This window comes from Euprymna scolopes, chromosome 40 (genome assembly GCF_053919585.1).
Source record: "Euprymna scolopes isolate OS-2025 chromosome 40, ASM5391958v1, whole genome shotgun sequence".
Lineage (NCBI taxonomy): Eukaryota > Metazoa > Mollusca > Cephalopoda > Sepiida > Sepiolidae > Euprymna > Euprymna scolopes.
Genome location: NC_136521.1, coordinates 62967506 through 62990005, shown reverse-complemented (window position 1 = coordinate 62990005; position 22500 = coordinate 62967506). Strand labels below are relative to the sequence as shown.

Sequence of the window (22500 nt, the reverse complement as noted above, 5' to 3'; positions counted from 1 at the left end):
GGCAACGCTACTACTCTATATATATATATATATATATATATATATATATATATATATATATAATTTATAAAAACTCACTATGCCTGTCCGTCTGTCTGTCTTCATATTTTTAAACGTTACCTCTGAAAACTAAAAGCCGCAGAGCAGATTTAGGTGGCCTCAACTTACTGGAATTTTTACGGGTAGCTCTTTTATGTTTTAGGCGGTTAAAATAATTTTTAAGGAGTCAAAAAGGGGTCAAAGTAAAAATATAATCGTTATACTTATTTTATTTTTTTCTCAGTTCAATAAGTGTCATGTGTAAGTTGCTAGAATCGTGGTTTATAGAGGAGTAATCACCCATCTCAGCAAAAATAACCTTCTTAGTGACACACAATATGGTTTTCGTTCAGCTAGATCAACAGCGGATGTGCTTACAGTTATATCTCATAGGATTAGCGAATCTCTCGACGGAGGCCACCTTTCTAGAGCTATTGTTCTTGACATATCTTAGGCCTTTGATAGGGTATGACATAAAGGTCTACTTCACAAGATCTCTAGCTATGGTATAGCTGGAAATGTCTCCTCAATTATTAAATCATTTCTTTCTGACAGGTTCATAAGAGTAGTAGTTGATGAGTAAAAATCCGAAGCTCACAGTATTAATGGTAGAGTCCCTCAGGGGTCCATCCTGGGCCCAACTCTTTTGCTGATCTACAATAATGATCTACCAAATCACATCCTTACATCATTTGTAGACATTTATGCTGATGACACTACCATGTATGGTAGCACATCTAAGTCAGTAAACGACCAAGTTCTCTCCGATTCTCTCTCCTCTGATCTTGAGATGTGATACAATGGGGAAAGGAGTGGCTGGTTACTTTTAATGCAGCTAAAACCAAGCTTCTGTCTTTACACCATCAACGTTATGATCCCCATCTGGCATCAATTGAAATGAATGGCTCTCGTTTTCAGGAAGCCTCAAGTTTTGACAAGCTGCTGGGCTTCACTTTTACTCCTGATGTGAAATGGAATACGTACATCAAATCTGTTGCCAAGGCCGCTGGAAAAATGGTGGGAGCCTTCTATTGATCCAGTAGATATCTCACTGCTGATGAAATTCTGTATCTATGTAAGAGCCAGGTACGTCCAAGGATGAATACGGTTGCCACATCTGGACAGGAGCTACTAGAAAGGACGTGTCCTGCCTTGATAGAGTTCAAAATAGACTTCGTAGTCTCGTAGGAGATATCCTTTTTCTTCCCTGCAACAGAAGAAATGTTGCGAGTTTGTCTCTGCTTTATCGTTATTTTCATGGAAAGTGTTCGACTGAGCTTCAGTCTATGATCCCCCCTCGTCAAACACTCATCTAGCTGAAAACACTATCAATAATTCCCCCCACTCGTTATCTGTGCCTAAACCTAAACGTAGATTCCATGAACAAAGCTTCTTTCTTAGAACTGCACGACTGTGGAATTGTCTTCAGTCTCCTGCTTTCCCGCTGACTACAATATGGTTGTCTTCAAGTCTAACGTAAACAAGTTCTTGATGAGCCGTCCCACTTGTTAACAAATTTACCAAATTTCCATTACTAACGATTACTATATTGTCCAATTTCTACTGTACACTCTTTAACCCTCATCCTCGATAGGCCTATTGACCTTGATAAGTGGTGATGCCCATGTAAAAAAAACTATGCGTGGTACTTTGGTACAGAGGTAACGTCACCAGCTTTGAATACTACAGTTTCGGTTTCGATTTTACCTGATGAATCCCAAATACTGTTTTATCTTTTGAAATCACGCCTCTATAAAAAATATATACAAAATCTGGACAAATAAAATATTATTTAAGCGTATTTTACGCTCCAGGACCCCCCCTTTCTTGTATATAACTAATTTATAAAACTCATTGTCTGTCCGTTTGTCTGTCTTCTTATTTTCACATTATATCTCTTTCGAAACTAAAAAGTCGCAGAGCGGCGCTAGGGGTCGCAAATGATTGGACTTGTTATTGTCCGTTCTTTTATGGATCTTTAGTCGGTGAAAATAGTTTTTAAGGAGTCAAAAAGGGGTCAACATTGAAAAAGAAACGTTATATATTTTGTACATGCATCTTAGTTTCTTTTTAACCAGTTCATATATGCGCCACGTTGGTACAATGTTAACGGCGCAAGCTTTGAATTCTACAGTTTTCTTCAGAAATTATCGGTTTGTTTCCTTTGCAAAGATATTCCAATATTTTACATGGTCAACCATTATCAATTTGAACAGTAATTTCACCGTCAGATTAGAAGTGACTACACGCCCCTCATAGTAATAGGCTTTATTTTTCACTCAACCCAAAATAACACTACATATATATGGTATAATTCTATTTGTGCTATTTAACTCGGCTAATACTCTACGCTGCGTAGACCCGTAAAGATAATTATGTCAGCTATCGATTAGATGGCAATTAAAACATTAAATATTGAAGGTTTCTATTCATACAAAATACGCACAAACATGATGGTTTTCGATGTGAGTTCATATAGAAACGTTGATTAAATTTGAATAAAATAAAATACGAGCCGCACTTTGTATCCAGCGGTTGTATTTTGAAATGTTTGAACTGTGCGTAGGCAACGCGAAGATAACGTCAAGGATGCGAGTTCATATAGAAACGTTGATTTAGTTTGAAACAGATAAAATACGCATCAAGTGCGCTTGAAAGCAAACGTAATATGCGGAAAAGAAACAAATATTTTACTTGTTTCAAAATACAACCGCTGGATACAACGCGCGGCTTTTTACAAACAGACTTCTTTGTTAAACTTTACAACATGGCAAGGAAGAAGAAAAGAAAAACAAAACAAAACAGTGAAGATGAAGTAGATCTCTGAAATATATTTGTTATAAATTTCAAACAAGCAAAATATTTGTTTATTTTCCTCATATTACGTTGTGATTTGGCTTTCAAGCGCACTTGATGCGTATTTTATTTTATTATGAGAGTCTTGTTTGCGATGGCATTGAGAAAATATGCATAGAAAATAAACTCTTCGAGTTCGTAATCCGTCGTTTTACTTTGGGGATGAAACGCGGATAGCTTTTGGGTTATTTTCGACAAATATATTATCGTACGTAACGATCTACTTACGTATTGAGAACTTTTGAAGTGATTACTATAAATCTTCTAAAATATATAGATTATAATTTCATATATATATATATATATATATATATATATATATATAAATATGAAATGATAATCTATATATTTATAAAATTGAGAATGTGTACGTGAGGACACTTCCCAACCTATACACTCAACGAATTTTTAATTTACATACATGAAATTTGGTATATATGTTACTCAGACATGTCGAAGAATTTTAATGGGTTTTCACCCGGAAAACTGTTTTCCAAGGGGTAAAAACTAAAAAAATTGGTAGATGGAGTCGTTGGATTTTTCTGTTTGCTAACTGTTTCACGATTGCGCATGCGTGAATAATTCGCATTATAGATTCTTTGTGTTAGGTGAAAGTCGGTAAAAAAAGACTCTTTAAAAAGCGTGTTACTCTGAATGAATGGCTATCGTACGTAACTTACTGTCTTTGGGTTTTGATTTCGAGCTCGCTAGGGTATGTATATTTCTTTTTATTACAAGAACTGAATTGTTTGTAGTTTCTGTATTAATTAAACTATAATATTTATGCGGGAAACGCTTGGCGGCATTCTAGTAAGCTATATATCTCTCTTTTTTTTTCATTTTCTCTCTCTCTCTCTCTCTCTCTCTCTCTCTCTCTGAAAATTAACGAAAATCAGCTGAGGAAGAGTAGAGGTTACATCGGTCGAAATGTTGTAAGAATAACACACACACACGCACACACACATATATATATATATACACACACGAGCAAGCAGTTAATAAAACATGTTAAAAACACTTTGAAATAAGTTAGAAACATATTTAATCTGAAAAGGATACACTAGATAAGTGGATGGACCTTAATTCGCAGAGTTTCGAAGAAATGCTTTCCTTCTCATCAGAGGGTAGGAATTAGCAAAATGCGGGAGCGGATTTTGCATGCAAAAGTATTTGATGAAACAACAAGTAAGTCAAAGATCTTACTTGATAACAAAAATAAATAATCCAGTGACAGTAAAATCCAAATATATAACTTCAAGAAAGTTAATTGAATTTCCACTTGCACAAGTAAAATCCAAGGAAATCCCGTAATTGGAAGATGGTCCATAATAATTCTAGGGCAGAAATCCATGGAATAATTCGCAAAAATGTGTACAAGGGAAAAAAGGAAAAAATTCCAATAATATTAATAAAAGAAAATTAAGATATGCTCTATCTCCTATTTGGGTTTATCGAGCTTTTACATCTGGCTGAGATAACTTTATAAGCATTAATTCTTTAATATTTACAATATACTTTAATTTTACCATCTTGGATCATTTTGGTAAATTTAATTGTAATTTTTATTATATTGTTATATGGTAACACTGGTAATTAGTAAAAACCTGAAGAGTGCTCAATACTATATCAGAGCAAATATGTGTTTTATTTTGTTATTACCGTTTTATCTGTTTGGTTACATATGTTTCGGATGTTGGACCATGTTTACGATCTAATAGCCTCGTTAGACCTTACAGAAGTGGTTGTTAGAATTAGGAAGAAGTGTTTTAGAAGTTTCTCAAACACTTCTTCCTAATACTAACAACCACTTTTGTAAGGTCTGACGAGGCTGTTAGATCGTAAACATGGTCCAGCATTTGAAACATATGTAACCAAACAAATAATAATAAAAAAAAAAATTAAAAATGAATATATATATATATATATATATATATATATATATATAATCTCAATTAAGGATAGTAGTCAGTATAAATAAAATAATACTAACTTTTTATTTTATTTTTTTTAACCTGGACACTTTTTAGTCGTAGTTAGAAGTCCTTACGTTGACCTCGGTACTTTGAAGCAGATTGGAGATTACATCAGAAGAAACGTTACAATTATCACAAACAGAGTGAGAATACGTTTCTGAATGAGGATTCGTTCTTTGTATTATTTTGATTCATCGGACTACTGTTCTCATCTTGAGTGTTATTTTCACAACGTTTCGGTCGATGTAACCTCCGACCTTCTTCAGGTATATCTTGTCGAACTCGGAATGTTTCTGTCGAACTAGGGAATTTGGACGGAATTTCGAGCGAAACCCTTTATTTACTTGACCGGGGTGGCATGCTCTTGTTCAGTAAGCCATGGATAGATAGAAGTCCTAAGTAATTCGGGATTGTATTTTTCGGTCGCCAACATTGACGATTGAGTCAGGAGAATATCGTGTTTTACAATTGATTTTCCAAGTACTCGAACCACTGTGCCACATGCCCTTGCGGAGAATCTTACTCACGAGGCGAGGAGTAGTCAATTAATCCAAATAATATGAAGAACAGTAAGAATACTGATTCAAACGCTCGAAATTAGATAAACATCAAGTTCAAAACACGCATCGTTCGCAGGTAGGAGATTACATCGGTCGAAACGTTCTGAGAATAAATTAAAAGATAAGAATCGTAGTTCGAATAAAAACAAGTGACGCATGGATGGTTTTCCGTGATTGCACAGTGAACGAGGCATAAAAAAATGACTAAGTTCAGCATTCCCCCCCATTAATTCTAAAATATTACCAGGGGACGCCAAATCCTGCTGAAAATGAACGAATCGTGTAGTTTTAAGCCTTAAAATATGTAAATTTGAGTTCTGCATCATGCAAAAAAAAAAAAGAAGTGACTAAGTCCATCATTTGTCCCCCCCCATTTAGCTCCAAAAGTCCCCAAGGCCTTATCATATTTAAATTTGAGTTCAGTACCATGCAAAACTGATAAATAGAAAATTTGGACAAATATGGTAAAATAGTTAAAAAAATGGAGTCATGAAAAAAATCAAAAGTTAGTATTATTTTAATTATACTGACTATTACCCTTAATTTGATATATTTTGGGTACTATTTTACCATATTTGTCCAAATTTTCTATTTATCAGTTTTGCATCGTACTTAACTCAAATTTAAATATGATAAGGCCATGAGGAATAGTTTTATTAGCCCTAGCAGAGACTCTGGGACACACCAAAGAGTTATCGCGAAGTATAGACAAACAAAATTATATATAAATGCGTAAGTTACACCTTTTCAAAAGTTTTATAAAATCCAAAGCATCAGTTTTTTTTTAATAAACTCAAAAGTATCACATTTAGACATTTTAACCCGAAAGATACCCTTGAGGGGGGGGGTAACCGGAGATTTTTCGGGAAAATCCGTTCTGTTAGTTTTTTTACTAATATCATGTTTAATGTCTGTGCAAAATTTCAAAAAATCCCAAGGCGTAGTTATTGAGAAAAGTAGGGATGGACCAACGGACGAACGGGTAAAGGTAAATTTACAGGTCCACCATGCTTTTGTCGGGGGACCAAAAATAGAAATTATTGATCCTCCTTTAAAAAGTCCTGAAGCAAATTATATATTTTGCTAAACGTTTTAATCTGTTAAAACAAGCAAAAGTTATAGCCCGTTTAATTAAAATGATTGATTCATACTAAATCGGTAATGAAATTAAATTCCAGAACAAGGATGGAATACTGCTGACATATATGGGCAGGAGCTGCTAAAAACAGCCTATCCTGCCTTGAGAGAGTACAAAATAGACTTCGTGGCTTAGCGGGGGATGCCCTTTTATGTACCCTGCAACCTCTCTCCCACAGAAAAGACGTTGCGAGTCTATCCTTGTTTTATCGTTATTTCCATAGCAAGTGCTCGTCTGAACTCCAATCTCTGCCCCTCTCGCCAATCTGTCACGAAAAACACCCGTCTAGCTGAATCCACTGTCAAAGATTTCCCCCACTCTTTGTCTGTGCTTAAATCAAAACGTGGATTCCATGAACAAAGCTTCTTTCTTAGAACTGCACGCATGTGGAACTCTGTTCCGTCTGCCTGCTTCCCACCTGACTACAACTTGGTTGTCTTCAAGTCCAACGTTAACAAATTCCTTATGAACCGCCCACTTAAGTAAACACTTCATTAAATCTCCACACTAACGTACTGTACTTGCAATAACCCTTACCCCTGAGTGGCTTATGGGCCTTGATAAGTGGTGACCACCGTGTAAAAAAAAAATTCTCATCCTTGCATTAAATACTAACCTGTATTATTGTCTGTATACATACGGCACAATCACGTTGACACACTAGTTCCTGAGAGATCACAAAAGGTAAGTAGTGATAAGCCTGGCTTATACGAGATGAGTAATCATTTGGGAAGTCTAGGCGCTGTATATACCGCGTCGAGTCATAAGAAATTTCCAGTTAAGCTATACATCGAGGTGTGCATAACTCTGATGACGTCGGCAGCAGGACGTCAGATGGCCATGGATGAGGATGTAACCATTTTATTAAGCGTTTATTCGACTGCAACAATTCAGATGATCTAAAGACAACGGATAGGTGCAAACAGGCGAGTCAGATGCCACTGCGCTGCGGAAGGTACTGGTAACCCACCCGATGTATTTTGCCAAGTTCCAATAATGTGATATCTTCAGACGAATCGGCCCAACAATGGACCGAAGCCTATGTAGAACATATACCATTAAAGCCATGCATATAAAATCAACAGTAAGTTCTTTGATAGGACAGGGGTGCGTTCGAAATGAATGTTTCTGTTTAGAGCACAATTGAACCATAATACTTGACTTTTGCATTTTAAACTTTAATTGAATTCATTATATATATAAAAAAATACTTTTATAAAATCAACTGCAGGTTCTCTACAGTGCAATGTAGACTACAATGTATTGTGGAGTAAGTATTTGTGTGGAGGTATGTAAAGCTTTCTCTCGGTGCGCCACGAAAGATCCCCAATTAGAGCAGCCAATCAGTCGATTTGATTGAAAAATGGGCGATTTCACCTATTTTGATGACAATAAAAATATAGGAATGCAGACCATTGGTTGATCTATTTTATAATCCAAGGCAACGTCGAATCTCCCTGTTGAAGTAATATAGACCCTTGTGTATTTGTCATTATAATATGTTTTATAGTTATTTCTTTTATAATTATTCACGGAGATTCTAATAACTTTATTGTCAGAATAATCCCTTTTTTATTATTTTTTTCAAAACTTATTTTCCTAATATAAATAACAAGAAAATGTATTTGTTTCTTCAGCAAATAGACAGTTTCCATTATTTCGTTAACTGGCATAATTCCATCTTGTTTTATTTCTATTTTCTTTTTTTCCTGAATTCTTCGTTTCACATTATTGTGAATTGATCGAGCAGAAATAAAACGATAAACCGACGGAATAATTAGATGTTTTCTTTCTTTTATTTGTGTACACACCGGTGCTTACAAGATGGCTGACAGTGTCTGTCGTAATTCACAGGCCGGACGATAGGTGGCGCCGTCTTGTATATAACTCAATCGAAGCTGAGTTAAGACGTGAGCTTAATGGATGCGGTTCCTTGTTTTAGAACGGCCCTCGCTATCGTAATACGAAATCGTTTGCTTTTTTTTTGGCAAGGGGCAAATAGTATCACTTTATGTACTGACCAATAAAATGTTATGAAGACCTATGAGCCACTCGAGAATAATGATTAATGAGTTAGTCAGGAGACTTGCGCAAGCAAGTTGGGAGCCAAGGTGGAAAGTCCTGTGGTGATGGAGTGAGACTACGCCACCACCTAGGGATACAGCACTGAGGCCCTCATAGGCCCAAGATTCAGGGACTGCATGATGATGATGAGTCAGTGAAAAAAGAAAAAAAAAACAAACAATGTAATCCCTACTTATATATAAAAAAGCACTTTATGTCTGTGTGTATGTGTGACATCGCTCTCAATGGACTCTGAAACGGCTGAGGCTATTTTAACCCTTTATGACCTGAATTATGATGTAGGGTTAGGGTACGGTATTTATTGTTAATTTACCTTAGTTTAAAGGGTAATGATGCTATGATTGTCTTCAAACTAGAAAAATATGAAGCTCAATTGTTAAACACTGAGAACTTTTGCAATGCCGTTAAATTCATTTATTTATGACTGAGAAATTAGTAACTCCAGGTCATAAAAGGTTAATGAGATTTCAAATAAATGCAGTTTATCCGTCTGTAAGTGTACCTAGATAGATTTTTTTATTAGAATGCCTTTGATTATCTAAAATCATTAATCGATAATCTAAAAATCCGATCAAAGGAAAAGCAGATCAATTTCGGGCAAATCTAACACCCTTATACAGACTAACACTCATTTGAGAAGTCTTATTACCACATAAGCAGAAAATCCTGGCGTATACCATCAACCTTAGGTTCTTTTCTAAGACGGGGGCGCGTCAGAAATGAATGCTTCTGGTTTAGAACGCAAATGAATTATGATATTGTATTTTAGGCATTTTAAACTTTAATACAAATAATTATATAAAATATTGTATATAATCAACAATAGGTTCTTTGCTAAGGCAGAGGCGCGATCAAAATGAATGTTTCTGTTTAGGAAATAAGTGAACCATGATATGACAGTTGAATTACAAACTTGACTTCAAACCGTTATGTAAAAAATAATTTATAAAATAAAAAAGTAGTACTGTTAAATGAAGACTACAATAACTATTTCTTGGCCTTTTGGCCCAGATCAAAGTGTAGTATCTGTTCCGGCAGATGCTGCACTTAAGATAATTTGTACCAGTCAATGGAGGGGAAACCCTCTATACTGGGACAATTATTATTTTTGGTAACCAGAGTGACCCCTTTTAGGGGAGCTGGTTTTTACCTCACATTAAAAACGGCCTTGTGCCTAATTTGCTCAGTGGGGGAGCAAATAAACACCATCTGTTCCGGCAGATACTGCAAGCTATGACTAGCTATGACTAGCAAAGACCAGATGTGGGGGCAACCCCACATGCCTGACCTTTAACCAGCTCCCATTTCCCACCTCTCGGGAGCTGGTCCCTTTTTCCCTTCCCCCTCCCTTCACTCCTCACATTAAAAATCGGCCTTGTGCCTAATTTGCTCGGTGGGGGAGCAAATAAATACCATCTGTTCCGGCAGATGCTGCACTTAAGATAATTTGTACCAGTCAATGGAGGGGAAACCCTCTATACTGGGAACCGCCTGGGTAATACCTAGGAGGTCTACCCTCCCAGGCCTTGCCACCGGGCTTTCCGGTGGGGCAAGTTTATTGCTTGCTGCCTGAGGCGCCCCGACCGGGGAATGCCGACGGGGTTACTCAGGCAATTTTTAAAACTGCAGGAGTGCCCCTCCTTTAGGGGAGCCTGCGGGGTTCCCACTTTCCGGCCTTGTGCCACATAATGCTGATGTGGGCAGCATTTAAATAAAAACCCTCTATACTGGGACAATAATTATTTTTGGTAACCAGAGTGCCCCCTTTTTGCCTACTTTTAGGGGAGCTGGTTTTAACCTCACATTAAAAACGGCCTTGTGCCTAATTTGCTCAGTGGGGGAGCAAATAAATACCATCTGTTCCGGCAGATACTGCAAGCTATGACTAGCTAGGACTAGCTATGACTAGCAAAGACCAGATGTGGGGGCAACCCCACATGCCTGACCATTAACCAGCTCCCATTTCCCACCTCTCGGGAGCTGGTCCCCTTTTTCCCTTCCCCCTCCCTTCACTCCTCACATTAAAAATCGGCCTTGTGCCTAATTTGCTCGGTGGGGGAGCAAATAAACACCATCTGTTCCGGCAGATACTGCACTTGGGGTAATTTGTACCAGTCAATGGAGGGGAAGCCCTCTATACTGGGACAATTATTATTTTTGGTAACCAGAGTGCCCCCTTTTTGCCTACTTTTAGGGGAGCTGGTTTTTACCTCACATTAAAAACGGCCTTGTGCCTAATTTGCTCAGTGGGGGAGCAAATAAATACCATCTGTTCCGGCAGATACTGCAAGCTATGACTAGCTATGACTAGCAAAGACCAGATGTGGGGGCAACCCCACATGCCTGACCATTAACCAGCTCCCATTTCCCACCTCTCGGGAGCTGGTCCCCTTTTTCCCTTCCCCCTCCCTTCACTCCTCACATTAAAAATCGGCCTTGTGCCTAATTTGCTCGGTGGGGGAGCAAATTAATACCATCTGTTCCGGCAGATACTGCAGCTATGACTAGCTAGGACTAGCTATGACTAGCAAAGACCAGATGTGGGGGCAACCCCACATGCCTGACCTTTAACCAGCTCCCATTTCCCACCTCTCGGGAGCTGGTCCCCTTTTTCCCTTCCCCCCCCTTCACTCCTCACATTAAAAATTGGCCTTGTGCCTAATTTGCTCGGTGGGGGAGCAAATAAATACCATCTGTTCTGATACCTACATCGTGCGAGGCAGTGCTGTTCTGGCGACACATTCTCGTGCCCGGAACACCTGACCAGCTTTTTGGGTCGCGTTCTGTCCGCACCCCCACTTTGTCTGTCTTTCTCTGCTCTCCCCCCTCCCCCACGGGGGGATCCGAGCTGATAATTTACGACCTTCCCGCGAGGGAGGGTCGGAAACACCTTCTCTCTTCCCTCCACTAACTTCCCACTCCCTCTCTCAGTACTATCTCCCCTCTTGCCGCCTTTTGGCGCCACCTCTTTTTGGCGCCAAAGTCGGCTCCCCACTTTGGACGCTGATTCCACGTCACTTTTTTCAGTGAATTTTTTAAAAGAGTGACCCAAAACGGACACCCCCAGCCCGGGGGCCACCAATATGGATACCCTCAGCCAGGGGCCCACCAATATGGATACCCCCAGCCAGGGAGCTACTGCTCCCCAAGAGGACGAATCCCCAACAGGAGAAAAAACAACTGCTGATGGGGCGTACCGCCCAGGTATGACACCATTGGACGCTCCCAAGGAGGGGGAAAATTTAACAACAGCTCCCCCCGAGGGCGACTCCCCCCAAAGGGGAGCAAAACCAAAATCGGTCGTAGCATCTCACTCCAACCACAAAAAGGAGGAGGTGCCGGACCAAAAGGACAATAAAGGGGACAGCGCTCCCCAGGAGGGCTGCTCTCCAAAAAGGGGAGCAGATCAAGAAAATGAGGGGGCATACCGCCTGGACCTCACAAACGAGGAAGGGGCAGATGGCCTCAAAGTAAACAAAAAGGATCATGCTCCCCAAGAGGCCGACTCCCCAAAACGGGAAGCTGCTCCCGAAAAAGACACTAAAAAGGGAGCCGCAGCCCAAAAATGTGACACTCCCACAAAAGGACTGACCAAGACATCTTGGGAGGCAGGAAGCGTCGCCAATAAACAGGCAGGGGCGACCTCCATAAAAGACCAAAAACGATCTAACCCCACTAAATACCCCATACCAACACCAACAAGAGGGTCTGCGTGGGGGAAGACCGTAGAAAAACAACTGTCCCCTCAAGAGTATAGAGACCTGTACCTGACAAAGTACAGACAATACATAGAGGGGGCAGATATAAAACCCATACCAGGGGCCTGGGAGGCGATTGAGGGCAGAGTCCTGTCCTTTGCCATTTCCGATATACCGGAAAACCGCCTCCTAGGAATGAAGAAGGAAGACATGGCGGGGCTTCTCCACAAACTTAACATCCCAGTACTATACCTGTACCAGAGGAGCTTCGCTGTGTGGGACATCCTCCTACCCACCAAGGATGATGCGGAAAGACTCTCCCTCCAAGAAATAAAGCATGGGAGAGTCAAACTAACACCTGAATACCAGGGCAAGAGAAGGACTCGGGTGCAGGTATTTAATGTGCCAACCCAAATACCTGCGGAAGTATTAGGATGCCTCTTCAGCCAGTACGGTGAGGTAGAACAGGTGACCCCAGTACAGTCAAAAACTGGGACTCACCTGGGATGCTACACAATAGCAATGAGGCTGAAGAGGGAAGGTTTTCAAGCAATACCACCGCTGCTGACATACAAAGACACCAGCATAACGGTAGTGGTGGAGGGCCGTCGCCCACACTGTTGGTTCTGCCAAAAGCAGGGCCACATGGCTAGGAGTTGCCCCCAAAGGGTAACCCCTAATCAAACAACCCAAAAGGCGGCCACAACCCCTGAGACAACGCCCGCACCAAAACAGGCGGCAACAACCCCTGCAACTGCAACACCAACCCCAGCTCCAAGGAAAACCCAAACCACCCAGGAGGCCAAGGGGGAAGAATGGAGCACGGTAGTGAGACAAAAGCGGAAACACATAATCCCTTCTGCCACCGTCCCACCACCAGCCCAAAAATCGAGGCAGGAGCCTCTGCAAATGCAGCAACACCAACAGCCACCGCAGCCAATGCCGCGGAAACAACTGCAGCAACAACTACTGCAGCAGCAAAATCAGCAAGTGCAGCAGAAGCAGCAGCAGCAACGACACCAGCGAGAGCAGCAACAACAAAAACAGCTGCAGCAGCAAATAGAGGAGCAGACACAACCAACGGTCCCCACACCAATCGAGACGGGGATCAAGCGGAGAAAAGACTGCTCCTCTGAGGATGAATCCGCAAGTGAGAGGGAGAGGAACTCAACCTCACCTCTCCCCGGTTCATTCGAAAGAATGAAAAAGAAAAACAAAAGAAGAAAAGAGGAAGAAAAGGTGGCCCTCACTCCCTGTGAACATACACCACCCCTAACAACAAAATCCACTTCCACCCCCAAACCACACACTGCACCAACACCAGACACCGCACCAACACCAGACACCGCACCAACACGAGACACCACACCAACACCAGACACCGCACCAACACCAACACCAACACCAGACACCGCACCAACACCAAACACCGCACCAACACCAGACACCACACCAACACCAACACCAGGCACCACACAAACACCCGTCCCCACACCAAGGCAAACTGAGCCACTACCCCAAAAAGAAAATGAAAAGAATGAACCGAGGGAGAGGAGAGACTCCTCTGCCTCTTGCAGACCAAAGGTCCTTGCCCCTGAGGAACTATGTAATGTAGACCCTCTATCTGTGGCCACAGACATTTCCCATCGGCAGAGGAAAAACTTAAAACCTCTGCTCGATTACAAACAGATAGAGGGGAAAGATGTAAATATCCCCTCAAATTTCCCGGACGCCCCACTCCTAATAACTTTTGTCAGAACTCCAGAGGCCTGCAAGACCAACTTGTGGACAAGGCTGCAGGCCGCTGAAGGGGCGTTTCCGGGAATTGAACTGGTGAAAAAAAATGACCCTTCTCTTGATGAACTGTCAAAACAATGCAAGGGAAGGGTTCCCGTGTTGGTCCATCCGTCACTCTATAGGGCCCTTAAATTGACTTACCCTTTGGATGTCGGCGGCATTGTGAGAGAAGGTCAGGACATGAAAAACCTGACCACCTTGAGCATTGCACACAACGTCGGTGTCCTTTCCCCGGCTGACTTCGGAGCTGAGTGTAACACACCTTAAGGTAGGTACCATGGCTTTGAATTTGGCTAGTCTGAATGCGAGGGGCTTGAGATCATCGGGCCGGGCGGCTCGCCTCCGGCACGACCTCTTGTCCCTGGGAGTGGATGTTGCTGCGATTCAGGAGACGCATTTCGTTTCCTCTGTGGACTGTCAGGTGCTGGCCCGAGACTTTGAGGTTTTCTCAGCATATGGCAGCCCGCGGGGGAAGGGAGTTTCCGTGCTGGTTAAACGTACCCTGTCGGCGACGGTCGACGTTGTCCATAGAGATGCGGTGGGTAGGCTGGTTGTGGCCGATGTTGCCGTAAAAGATTCTGTGTTTCGGGTGATTGCGGTTCATGCGCCCAGCACCGCTCGTGAGAGGGTCTCATTCTTCAGTCAGCTTGACGCGTTTGTAGATTGTCGGAAGCGGGTAGTGCTAATGGGGGATTTGAATTCCATCTTAGACCCCGACATAGATAAGGTAGGAGGCGGAGCTAGAGGATCGGAGAGGTGCGAGTCCAGCCTGGCTGATCTGATGGCTAGATGCGGTCTGGTCGACAGGTTTCGGTTCGAGCATCCAGGGCGGGAGATGTGGACGTGGACCAATAGTGTTTCCTCCTATCCAAATACCTATTTGGACAGGATGTTAGTTAGGAGAGGCGAAGTAGACTTCTTATCTTGTCCCACGTTCACTTGGCTAGGCCAGACGGACCATAAATTAGTTATGGCCCGGCTGAAGCTAGGAAATAGGCCTAAGTTAGCGGGGTACTGGAAGTTAAACACCTCCCTTCTGGAGATACAAGACTTCCAAGATCAGTTAAGAGAATTGATTAAAAAGGCACTAGTGGGGGCGGTTACCGGGAGTAAGTGGTGGTTAGGTCTCAAAGCCAAGATCAGAAGCTTCTCCGTCAAGTATGCCCAGCGCCTCGCACTAGATAAGGCCAAGACGAAGAAGAAGCTAGAGCAGAAACTAGCCCAGGCTACGGGGGAGGGTGATAGGGTTAGTCAGGAACTAGCTAAGCAGGACCTTCTACGCGAGACTAGCGAGCGTTACGAAGGCCAAGTAGTTAGAGCTAGGCTTAGAAAGATAGGCAACGAAGCAGTCAATTCTGATGCAGACGTGCGCCGTGAGGTTTCTAGGCGTGGCTCGGACAAATACATTGCAAAAATCAAACATCCGAATGGACGCACCCTGGAATCGACTCGGGAGATCTGCGAGGGGTTTCGAGAACATTTCGAGGAGCGTTTTACGCAGCAGCCCGATCTTCCGGTCCTTGAGTTTAGCGACTATTTGGCCGATTCTCCCCGCCTCGAGGCGGCTAGAGCGGCTGGTTGCGAGGGCCGGGTGACGGAGCAAGAGGTCTTTACTGCGCTGAAGCAGGTCAGCTGTGACAGATCGCCAGGACTTGATGGTCTGCCATACGAACTGTACTTGAGGCTGTCGCCCATGTTTCTGCCTCTTCTGACGGATATGTTCAACCATTGGTTTGCTCAGGAATCCATCCCAGGGCAGGTGACCAAGGGAGTGATCACATTGCTGAAGAAAGGTGACGGGCATGGAGGGGAAGAGTTAGACGACTACAGGCCCAAAACCCTGCTAAACACAGAGTTGAAGATTTTGGCCAAGGTCCTGTCGAATCGGCTGCAGGTTGTTATCGACGAGTTGGTTGAACCGGAACAGAACTACGCTGTGAAGGGGAGATCGATTCAGAACAACTTGCACCTGATCCGCATGATCCTAGAGGGGGGAATAGATGACGACACGGAAGCCGCGCTGATAAACTTAGATCAGTCCAAAGCTTTCGATAGGGTCGACCATCGTTTCCTGGCATCTGTCTTAGAGGCCGCCGGTTTTAAACCGGACTTTTGCAAGTGGATCTCCATAATGTATCGACAGCCCATGGCTGTCGTGCAAGTCAACGGAAAGCGCTCGAAACCCTTTGTTATCTCTCGGTCGGTTCGTCAGGGTTGTCCGCTGTCGCCCCTGCTTTATGTCCTGGCTTTGGAGCCTCTTCTCCGCAAGCTGAGACATGGGGAGGCAAATTCGGCCCTGCGCGGAATGGCTCTGCCTGGTGGCTCAGCTGCCAAGGTATCCGCGTTCGCCGATGATGTCACGATCTTCGCGTCGGGCTTCAGAGACATTGAGGTCGTGTCGGAGGCACTCACACAGTACGAAAGAATCACAGGGGCCAAGATAAACCGCAACAAGTCGGTAGGACTGCGGTTGGGCGCATGGAGTGGCAACGCAAACCTCCCTGCGCCCTTCAGCTGGACAGATGGCCCGGTCCGGATCCTCGGCGTGTGGTTCGGTCCGGGTCTCCAGCTTGACAAGAATTGGTTGGAGGTACGGTCAAAGGTGGAGGCTGCAGTCAATTCGTGGCTTCCTAGGAAACTTTCCTTAAAGGGAAGAGCTGAGGCGTGCGCCACTTACGTCTTTCCTCTCATCCTTTACCGACTGGCCGTACTTCCCCTGCCTGCACAACACCTAAAAGCGCTTGTCGAACTCTTGTTCTCGCTCCTTTGGGACAGAGGAAGACACTGGGTGAGCAGACAGGTCTGTATTCAACGTCCGTGTGAGGGAGGCTTGGGAATGCCGGACTTGAAGTGTCATCGAGATGCTGAGAGGCTGGCCTTCCTGAGCCACTATATGCAGGAGGACCAACCGTGGCACCCCGTGGTTACTGCCGCCTTCCCCGGCCTCGTTCTCGACCCTTCCATCGAGAGCCGTCGCAGGCCGCGGGGAGAATCTGCCTACATGAAAGAGTGCCGAGCCGCGCTAAAACGACTACCAAGGTCCAGTGACCTTGTGACTGCTACCCGTAGGGAACTCCACAGGGATCTAGTGAAGGGGGCCGCTGACGACCCGCTATGCGCGCGTTTGGGGTGGCAGCAGAGTGAGATCCGCTCCGCGTGGAGCTGGGCGCCAGGTTCGAGTCATCTGAACAATTCGGAGTTCTCTCTGACCTGGCGATTGGCCCGAAATGCACTTCCACTCAACAACATACAATGCAGTTCTGGGTTTTTGGAGTCGCCTGATTGTCCCCGTTGTGGGACAACGGCCGTGGAAACTACGGATCACGCTTTCTTCGATTGCCGCGAACTCCGCCAGTACTGGTCGTATGTCAGTGGGGTGACGGCTCGCATCGATCCTGAGCATCCTCGCCCAATTACTGTATCCAATGTTGTGGACAACGTGAGGCCGCCGTGGGACCGGGAAAGACAAATGGTCTACGTTACGATCCTGGCCGTGGCGAGAATGGTGATTTGGACGTCGCGTCTGCAAGGTTGCCGGGGGGTGTTGTCTTTTTCTGATCAAGATCTGATCGCGTTCTTTAAACACCAACTACGGGTGAAGATCAGATGTGATAGAAGAAGGCTGCATCGCGCGGCATTTGACAGAAGATGGATACATGTGGCAAGTCTGTGTGTACGAAGAGGAGCCAAATTTGAATACGTGTTCCCCGCCTAGGTGTGGAACGCGCAGTTCTGTAAAGTTAAATTAAACAAGTAGTCTCTCAGCTAGCTGAGTGTGTGTTCCATCCCTCCCCGATTAGGAAGCCTCCAACATCCCCATCCCCTCTTACCTGCAATTTTGTTTTCACCCCTTCCTCTAAATTTTACCCATCTTGGAGAAAAAGAAATACAAACTAACCTCCATCCCTTAACCAAAAAAAATTTCTTTTCTCCATTCACCCCCATCTAGAGGGCATCCCCACCTAGAGACTGACCCGCAAAAGCGAGGTTCCTTTTACAAACCTAGTGGAACGGGCAGTCTATCAACTAGACGGGGTGGGAGGGTCCTACTAATCACCTTTTGTTTTTTCTTCCCCCTCCCTCGACACAAATGAATTATTGTTACCATTTTATTGTTATCTTTTTTGTTTTTACACGTCAATAAAAAATGTTTTAAAAATTGGGAGTTACTAGGACGTCCCCCAATATGAAAGGGTGAATGCGGTATTATGGTGAAAGAAGATACTAGCTGGGAGAAACTTTTGACTTTGTTTAGTTCTGGAGTGACAAGGATGACCAACGACCCCCAAAACTCCCCCCCCCTTTTGAGTTGGCCATGTGCCTAAGTTTTTTGTTCACCGTTAATTTTACTGTATTTTTTAACATGAATAAAAGATTTAATATCTCAAAGTGTAGTATCTGTTCCGGCAGATACTGCACTTAAGATAATTTGTACCAGTCAATGGAGGGGAAGCCCTCTATACTGGGACAATTATTATTTTTGGTAACCAGAGTGCCCCCTTTTTGCCTACTTTTAGGGGAGCTGGTTTTTACCTCACATTAAAAACGGCCTTGTGCCTAATTTGCTCAGTGGGGGAGCAAATAAATACCATCTATTCCGGCAGATACTGCAAGCTATGACTAGCTATGACTAGCAAAGACCAGATGTGGGGGCGACCCCACATGCCTGACCTTTAACCAGCTCCCATTTCCCACCTCTCGGGAGCTGGTCCCCTTTTTCCCTTCCCCCTCCCTTCACTCCTCACATTAAAAATCGGCCTTGTGCCTAATTTGCTCGGTGGGGGAGCAAATAAATACCATCTGTTCCGGCAGATACTGCAAGCTACGTCGTGGGGGCACAAGTGATTGCAGTTCTTCAGAGCATTCACCATTATAATACTTGTAGAACAGGTAGAGGGATGCAACGTTTCGACGATGGGACAGAGGCTGAAGTTTAGATGCCAGTTTAGGGCCTATCAGATTTGCGACTCTCTTTTGAACCCTGCCAAGGAGCGAGAGACTAGTAGCCGATGCACCGGCCCAAATATGACAGCAATACTCCATACATGGGCGAATAATGGCCTTATAGAGGTACAGGATACTTTCGGGTGTTAGAAGTTTTCTAGCACGGTAGAGAGAGCCCACCTTCCTCGCAGCGGCCCTGGCAATGCCCTCGATGTAATTGTTCCAGCTCATGTTTCCTGTGAACGTTAGGCCAAGGAGATTGAGAGACGTACTCTCAGATAAAGAGTCGTTGGTCATTGTTATAGGTGGTAGAGAAGGTTTCTTGTAATTATTGAATGAAACTAGTTTTGTCTTGGTGGCATTGAATTATTCGCGAGAAATGGAAGATGCGGTAGATTTGCTCGAGGTTTGTCCCAAGGTTGCTCATAGAAGATCAGAACTATTTGACTAAGATAGACATCAATACAGTTCCTCATTCTCCCTATATGCCAGACCTTGTTCTCTGTGCCATTTGGTTATTCACTAATTTCAAGAAAAACCTTAAAGACGTGACAATTGAGATGAAAGAGACTGTGACGAGGGTCAGTGACATGCTCACACAAGAGGATTTCCATGCGGCCTTCAAGTAGTTGTTGGAACCGTATAATAAGTGTATTGTAGCCGGAGGAGATTACTTCAAGTGGGACTAGAGTACTATACTATGTGTGTACTATCAATAAAAGTTCCCACAAGAAAGAAATTGTAAACTTACTGAAGGCACATCGTACAATTTACTTTATGTACAATAAATCGCCATTACCAAGACATATAGCCACTCGAGGATATTATCAATTAGTCCGCCAGGAGAACAGAGATAAAATTTTCAGTTTTTGCAGAAAACAATTATTCCATATATACATCACATATTAAAAATGCATTAAAAAAAATATTAAATGAATAAACGCTCTAAATATTAAACTAACAAATTAAAACATATATAATACTAGTTCAGTCTATCTTCATCCTAAACAAGAAATATTGCCACTTGTAAGGCAAAGGCTCACTATTTGAGGTGGTGCCTAGCAGGGGACTTAGCAGTGAAATGTCTGTTCTGTACTGTATCAAAACGACACTCATTCTTAAACGGGTTGAACCGACTTCCTAGTAAGGATAACAGTTAATGAAAGTATGAAATTTGCAAGCGGCCTCAAGTCACACGTGAAGGTTTAAGTTCTTGTAGGGAGGCCTCGACGCCCTCCTACGTACGGCACCTGGTATTCTCAAATTGTCACCCATTTGTTTCTGGCTAGGCTCTAGCCGTTTGTTTGTGTATCAGTATAATAGCTTAATCCATTTGTGTATCTGACACGCTTATGTTCGACTAGATTGACGCCAGGCGTTTCCCGGTAGTTTGGAGGTGTGTGTTGGGCAAAAAATAAAAAAAAGAAAAAGAAAAAAGTAGTAGTAAGCTCGAACCCGCGCCGTGAAAGGGAGGAAAGAATGTGAAAAAACGTGACGTCTTTGCTGTTGCGCCCATCGCCAAACAAAAAGTGACGAATGTTTAAATTAATGCTAGTCAATCGACAAGAGAGGGATGACTAGCGAAAAAAGCGACCCTTCGCTGTAAAAATAAATGTCCAGTTAAGGGTTGGGGAATTAATGATTTTGGTCAATTTTTCAATATTTGCCGCCCGAAATTTCGAGCTTCAAAACGATATCGATCTCGTGAAAATTCGTCATCTCTGTCGAAAATTTTTGCGAGACATACATACATACATACATACATACATTTAAACAGACCGGTAAAACATATATTATAGACTAGCCTGGGTGCCGGGCGATGCACGGATGCTTGGAGGTGTGTGTTGGGCAAAAAAAGAAAAAAGTGGTAGTAGGCAGGCAGGCTCGAATCTGTACCACGAGGGAGGAAAAGAACGTGAAAAAATGTGATGTCCTTGCCGTTTCGTCCATCGCCAAACCGGAAGGTTTAAATTAAGATTAGTCATTCGACAAGAGGGGGATGACTTTCGAAAATACTACCCCTACTTGTAGAAAAGTTCCGAGTTGAAAATGAAGGAATTAATGGGTTTGGCCAATTTTTCGATATTTGTCGTCTGAAGGGTCCAGTTTCAAAACATTATCGATCATGAGAAAATCCGTCGTTTCCGTCGAAAGTTATAGGCAAAAATACATGCATACATACATACATTTAAACGAACAGGGATAGATTTATATTATAGAGTAGCCTCGGTGCCCGACATTTCCTGGGTGTTTTGAGGTGCGTGTTGAGCAAAAAAAAAAAAAAAAAAAAAGAAGTGTTATTAGGCAGGAATGCTTTAACCCGTACCGCGAAGGAGGGAAAGAAGTTTTTTTTTTAAAAAGCCTGACGCGTTAGCTGTTGTTCCCATCGCAAAACCGTAAGTGGCGTAGTTTTCAATTAAGGCTCGACAATCGAAAAAAGTTTACGACTTTCGAAAATATCAGTGAAAAAAAAACGACCCCTCCCTGTAGAAAAGCGCTCAGTTGAAGCTAAAGAAATTAATGGTTTAAGCCAATTTTTCGATATTTGTGGTCCGAAGGGTCCAGCTTCAAAACGATACCGATGTGGTGAAAATCGGTCGCCTCTGTCGAAAGTTTTTTTCGTGACATACATACATACATATATTTAAACAGACAGGTGAGCTTATATTATAGAAGATGCCGTAGATTTACATGCGTCTTGTATTTCAATAACAGTGCTATACGTTAGTTGGTTCGTTACACATTATTCCAAAATAGTTGATCTAGATGAGCTCTTTATATAAATATGAGTTCCATCCGTTTGTTCTTCTGTCACACTTCCAGCTTAAATTGTAGATTTATAATCGCCTTCTATGTTAATAATCGCCCAATACGTTTATAGGTCTGTCTCAGGTAAGCCGGAAATATTTATATGCGTCCTGTATGCCAATAGACTCTATACGTTTTGGGGTCTGTCACACGTAAGTTCTAAATCATAGAATTTAGATGCGTCTAGCGTCTCAATAATACACCTCTCTATTAGTTGTTCATCACACCTAAGTGTAAATCGTAGACTTAGATGCGTCCTTTATGTCAATAATAACTCTCTACGTTTTTTGTTCTGTCATGCTAAATTTTGAAATCGTAGATTTAATGCATCTTATATGGCAGTAATAGTTCTATACGCTGGTTGATCCGTCACAGGTAAGTGCGAAACAGTAGATAAGTCCTAAACTCTATAACAGCTTCAATTCGTTCCTTAGTCTGTCAGTTTGAAGATCGAAATAGCATTGCTGTGAATCGTTAAACGCACCAACTGAATGGACGCAACCTAAAATTAAAAATGAAATAAAGTTTACGCTTTCTAATTATGAAAAAGATTGCAATAACCGCAAACGACTGGCAATGGCCATTAAAGATGTTTAATGTTT

General features: G+C 42.8%; 1 protein-coding gene and 1 pseudogene across 1 annotated transcript in view; both read left to right on the top strand.

The window, feature by feature from the left end:
* The window catches only part of LOC145265676 (sperm-tail PG-rich repeat-containing protein 2-like), a 1924518-nt gene that overhangs the window by 718644 nt on the left and 1183374 nt on the right, over window positions 1–22500 (top strand). The gene's annotated exons all lie outside the window — the stretch shown is intronic.
* LOC145265837 (U2 spliceosomal RNA) lies at window positions 9638–9850 on the top strand (annotated as a pseudogene).